Consider the following 6,876-nt stretch of genomic DNA (forward strand, 5'->3'; position numbering starts at 1 on the left):
AATTCATGAGTGAACCAAGTCTTGCAAACATGGCTTCAGAAGCTTTGGACCTTTTAAGTCGATATATGAAGGGGAATGTGGTATATGCTTAAACATTTATGAGATCTGGAACTTTTAAGATTGAATGGTTTGAAAATGAGATATGTTTTTTTATGTTGCAGGGAAACTACATGTCTGAGACAACTACATGGTTGTATGATTTTGTAATGTGGGAATTTGCATCTGGAAACAGGTAGAAAACTTCAAATTATTATACATTTTGAAACATTTTTGGTGATTGTTTCTTATATGATTTTAGTTTTATTTATCTTGTTTCATGAAAATCTCAAAAGCTTGGATTTAACTTTTAATATAGTTCTTTAAAAAATAAATGGTCTTACTCTCTTTTTTGTTTGATGCAACGCCTTCATCTCATAAGCAACTTACAAATAAGTATTTGAGAACTTTGGGTTTGTTGATTTGTACCCAATTAATAGAATCACTTTCTTTTATAAATTTCCCAGGTAATTTTAATGGGCTAAATGCAAGAATTGATAATGTATTTTTGCATTTATCTCATTTAAAGCAACTTTAATAAAAATAAAATTATAGCAAGCTTACTTTGTTTTGCAATAAAAGTATATTGTTATTTCTTACCCTTTTAAAGTAAGTTGCTATACTTAACAATAAAATGAAGTTCATTAATATTTTTGCATCCAACCCCTTTAAAGTAAATTTTATAAAAAAAATCAAAAAATACAAATCAAAATAAGATGCTTTATTAAACAAAAATGTGAAAACACATTGCTATTTTTTGCATTTAGTTCTTCATTGAGCTAAATTTAAAAAATAGCAATGTTCTTTCATTTTATTATATAATATAGCATCTTACTTTGATTTATATATATTAATATTTGTTTGTTTTTTTCAAAAAAAAAGTACTATATTGTTTAATATAGCAACTTACTTCCATTTTGCAATGAAATTTGATGCTTATTTAATTCATAGAAGTCAATGTGCATATAATGGCTTTACTTTGTTTTATCACTTTATGCAGGTCAAAATGTGGCTCAAGATTGAAAAAACATCGGAAGAAGAATATACTGCAAAATATATCAAACTCTATTAGTTGTCTGGCAAGATGTTCCGGCAAATTTCATGACATTTTTCTTGATTTTGTATTTATTATTTATTATTAAATCTAATTTGGATTTGAATGTTAGTTGAAAGGTTTATATATATATATATATATATATATATATATATATATATATATATATATATATATATATATTGTGAAACCATAGGTCGTCAAGTGATTAGTGTTGTCATGGTACCAAACAAAATATATGTGCATAAATTTGAAAGAATTACATATTTTTTTGATAAAATGATAAGTTTTGTGGTAAGGAATACAAATTTGATGAAATCGTCAATTCAAGAGGGTCATTTAATCAAATAAATAATTTTTTAAGTTAAATGATGTTTTAGCATTTTTATATTTTTCTTAAGAATTAATTTTAATAAATGTTAAGTAAATGTCATTTTTTGAATCTTTTTACAAATCTTGATAAACTTATCAATATATTTTTACAAACTTTTATTTTAGAACGCATCGAGCCCACTCTCAAAACTTCTTTGAAATGGTTTTATAGTTAAGTAATTAATCAAAGGGTAAAATGGGTCATTGGTTTGTTCTTATGGCTATGAGGCCGATAAATTATGTCATGTGAAACTAAGCAAGATTCCAAGTTGTTCCCATCTATAATTTGGACATATTTATTTGGAAAAAAAATAAAATCAATACTTCGATAAAACATATATCCTTATTAGATATAATATAAAACGTTTAGAAGATTTTTATAATTGAGTTTTCTTTTCCTACTCAATCTAACATATAAGAATTGCACAAAGATCCTAACTCTCATTTATCCAAATATACAAGAGAGTTCATGAAAGAAACATATTAATTTATGTCATATAGTGATTAACTGAAAAACCAAAATATGAATTGGTTAATCCAATTTCATTAATAATGTTTGTCGATAATTATCTATTTCAATGTTAACCTAAAGTGCCAACCTATTTTTATTTGTTACCCAAAAGAACGTACTTCCATTTTTTTAACCCAAAAGTCAAACAAAGATCTTAATGAAAAATATCATATAGTGTTTGGCTGACTTATAAACATCAAGATAAAATAAAACCTTATGTGTTATACCTTAGTAGTTATATATCGTAGCCTTGGGGATGAGTTGGGGACTGACCGGGGATAGACCTAATTTTCAAAGGGGGCGAGACTGGAATGGGTCGGCTAACGATGAAATAGCTATCCTTCGATTGTTTCCAAAAGAAAACTATTCACCTCCTGTTGCAGTGCAGTTTGTGATATTTGTGAATACATTGTGTCTTATTTTTATATTGCATGTTTACTAAAACAAACTAATCGTTGAATTGACACTAATCATTGTTCAGAAACTAAGTGCTGGAAAAAAAAAAACAATTCGCCTTCCGCCGCTTTGCGCGGGTAACGGCTAGTGTGTGTGTGTGTATATATATATATATATATATATATATATATATATATATATATATATATATATATATATATATATATATATATATATATATATAAAGGATTAAGGAATAGTAAAATTTCTTTGCCGCATAGGTTTTTCTGGTTTTACATTTTTGATCCCTTATTACTTGGTTTTTCTGAATTTCATCATCTTTTGGTTTGTGACTTTTCCCAGTTAGTGGTGGGTGCATGTCGAAAACACGTGTTACTTTGTTGTCTTCTTCCAGTTTCAGTCACGTTTCCTCAACCGACACCATTATAAAATCATGTTTACCATAAACTCTGTTTTCCCTCTTCCTTCTCATTCTCACCTCCATCGAAACAACACCACCGACCTTGCATCCCTCAACCCTCCGTCGATGTCGTTTCCATCTCCGGTCTCCCACAATGCCAACCTCGTACAAAACCGCCGCATCATAAGCTTCTATTTTCTTTCCACCTATGGCTACCACCCACCAGATCTATTATTGGGGTTTTATTCAAAAATTAGTTTAAAAAATATAAGATTTAGCAACGGAAGACTTGATGATTTAAATAACATAAAACACATTTAGAACCCACCAATGATCTACTTGCAAAGTTTGGAAAGAAAAACAAGCACCAAAGAAGAAGATAAAGAAATCATAACCTTTGTAGTTCTTTAGATCCTCTTCGGAGGCTTGGAAGTTGACGAAAAATGATGAAGTTAAGAGACACCACCAATGACTTAACTTGATGTAGAATGCTAGTTCTTTTGTATAGAACTCTTAAGACTCTTAAACTTTATGTTCTTATCAAAATAAGAACATAAAGAAAGCATAAGCAAGAGTGTGATCTTCAAGTCTTCAACTAAAACTAGAGAGAAACACACATACATAGTTACGGTTTTTGCATGGGTGGTGAAAGAGATATGAAAGCCTCACTTTATATAGAAAATCTTTGGTACATAAGTTCTTAATACTTTAAGAACTCATGCCCCTAAAGCCCATGTGTTCCCCATGCTTAAACCATGCCTTTCTTTTGAATAAATTAATCAAAAAATCATCACTCCTTATTTTAATCATATTGTTCATGTTTGTCCTTTTGGAGGAGTATTCTTTTCATTAAACAAATGAAAAACCCATATTCTCTTTTGTATTGCCATATTTCTAAAATATGAAGGCAAAAGAAGAAAAAAGCCTTTTATATTTTATAAACCAAGTTTATAAAATATAAACTTTACTTTTTGGTAAAAGACAAAAGAATTTATCTAGTCCAAAATATTGTGGGGTCCTTCACCCTAAAGAATTTCGGCGCCCTACATCCCCTGAAATCATTAAAGGAGAGTGTGTGGGATTCGTGTTGACTAGCGGCTAGATTGGCCCTAAAGATCCGAAGGCAATCCTCCATCAACTTGATGATACCCTCCATGATCGACCCAAACATCACTGGGGTCGCCTCGTGGATGCCCGAGCCTGAACTAAATCTAGATCTTGAACCTCCTGCCCCACCACTTGTCATCACCATGCTGAAACATAACACAAAAGAAACAATCAATACACATACGAAGAGGTTCACACTCTCGAAATTTCTTGAATTCATCAATGCCTTCCTTGTCTTGGGTATGATCATGGAATTCCAGTAGTATGGACCTAATACTACCTTTTACACCAATCTATACCCTTCCTAAGGATTGTATCAAACCCTCCAAGTCGCTTCCTTTCTATCTAGTACTCCTCTCATAATATAGAGTTCCCTATGCGCCAAGTCATATTCCAGGACCTTCCTAGGGTCCCTTTCCTCACCACTCACTGCTATCAGATACATAAGGAACTCCCTCTAATACCACTTAACTACCACACAATTACAATAACATACTATCAGTACTAGATAATTCTTTTAGTGAAAGGTCTCCCACTACAACGGTTGGATTCACACAAGAGCTGCACAATAGAGTTAAACCTAACCCTAATTATCTAATCCCAACAATATGTAACTAAGCGCATTCTCCTACTATTTAGATGATATTACCGAGAATTTCTAAAAGCACAAAGCATGCAACATTCGAGCATTAAGCAATTCAGATCAGAACATACCTTAATCAAGCCATCCAATCAGATAAGTAATCTATACTAGCATGCAGATCTATAAGCTCATAAAATAGGCACATATAGGAATTTCTCTTAGCATTATATCATGCAATCTTAAGCAGATACCTATTCCTAATCTAGCATGTCATTCTCATATCACAGCGTAAAACATATAACTTGTATGGGTATTTTAAGAAGACTTACTTGAGCTCAGTTGATTACACGCATCACAACCCTTTCTTTTATTAAAAATCCATTAATAAAATGTTTCTTTTTATGAAAAATCTACAAAATCCTCAGTTTGAGTTCAGAAACACCCGAGATTAGACTCGAATCCCTTAAACCATGGCTCTGATACCAACTTGTAACATCCCAAAATTCAGATAAAAAGTTTTGTTTTTAAATCATTCTCAAACACTCAATAATCATGTCTAATAAACCAATATGTATCATAGTAAAAATATCATCATAGTACATAATCCCAAAATCACATAATGCAGAAAACATGGGTGGATGCGGTGTGATCAGGCAGACCCCTTCCCTTTCGAGTTGGCAGTACCTGAAACATAAACTGAAAACTATAAGCATAAAGCTTAGTAAGCTTCGCCAAAATACCTCATACCATACATACATAACAGTCAAAACATAATTAGGTCTATTTCACCCCCTTCGATATCTTTCAATCGGTATTGAGTCTATTTCACCCCCTTTAGTATCTTTCAACCGGTATTGGGTCTATTTCACCCCCTCCCCCCCTTCTTTCTCTTTTAACCGGTATCGGGTCTATTTCACCCCTACAACTAAGCATACAATCATATCAACAAGAGTCACAAAGACAACAAGCATATTCATGAATAACAGTAAGGGTCACAAAGACAACTATCATTCTAAAAACATAATCCATTGGGTCGCCATTGATGCCTTCGACCCATGATTATAATGAAGGAAAACTCACCTCAGCATGGAGACCAACAAATCACACTTGGGCTGCTGAATCGAAAATCCCAACACTAAATCACAAATAATACAACCCTAAATAGCAATTAGGTCACTAACACAAATTAAGGGTCCAAATTCTAAATCCTTAATCCTAGGGTAAAAAGGTCGCTTTACCCATCCCTTAATGGGCCAACATAACATGGCCCAATTCCAAACTAGCCAAAATCCAAAAGACGCTTAAAGCCTAATGTGGGCCCAAATCCATAAAGGCCCAACTCAAAAAGACGTGTGGCCCAACAAGGGCCCAAAACCCTAAAGTCCAAGGTGGCCCAAAATCAGTGTTGTAAAACTCGCCGAGTTGGCCGATTACTCCTCCGAGTACTCGCTACTCCCCCCTTGCCAAGGCGAGTTACATAATCTCGAATACTCCCCGATCGGCCCCTTACGAACTGAGTAGTGTTGTGAAATTCGGTCAACTCGGTGATTAATGTGTATAATATAGTTAATGATTTATTATTTAACATACACACATGTGATTATTACTACATATATATCTTAAATTTCAGTAATTATTCACGAAGTGAGACCATTATTTGTTTTTCATTTTTTGTGTATTCACATGTATCCGATTTTGTTATATATTTCAATCAACTTATGATTTTATATTATGATTTTGACATATATAATTTCCCTAAAAATATTTCTACACAAATTTCCAAATCCAAGTACTCCCGAGTACTCGCTACTCGGTAGTCGGCCGAATAGGTACTGAGTAACGAGTTTTACAACTTTGCCCAAAATCAAATGCCCAAAAAGGTTCACAGATGAGTACGCTAAGCATACCACCAGTACCCCTGACATACTCGATGGTTTCGCATGAATTAAGATCCCAGGTACGTATGCTTAGCATACGACCCAGTTGGACAAAACCTTCCTTTTAGGTCTTAATTCGTTAAGACCTAATGTCTAACTCCGGATCTAGCTCTTTAGGGACGTCCTAAATAATAAAGTTGGCAACTTTATCATTTTTCACTACTAGAAAAACAACCTTTTACGACGCGCAATGCATGTCGTAAAACGCTCAGACGACACGCAAATGCATGTCAAGGAAGGCCCTGTCATAACGAGAGACGACACGCTTTTGCGTGTCGTCTATAGATGACGCGCATTTACGATGCGCATTTATGACACGCATTTACGACGCGCAATTATGACACGTAATGCGTATCAAGGAAGGCCCTGTCATAAAGGAAGACGACACGTATTTGCGTGTCGTAACCTTACGACGTGCGTGTTTATGACACGCAATGCGTATCAAGGAAGCCCCTGTCA

This window comes from Lactuca sativa, chromosome 2 (assembly GCF_002870075.4).
Source record: "Lactuca sativa cultivar Salinas chromosome 2, Lsat_Salinas_v11, whole genome shotgun sequence".
NCBI classification, from domain to species: Eukaryota; Viridiplantae; Streptophyta; class Magnoliopsida; order Asterales; family Asteraceae; genus Lactuca; species Lactuca sativa.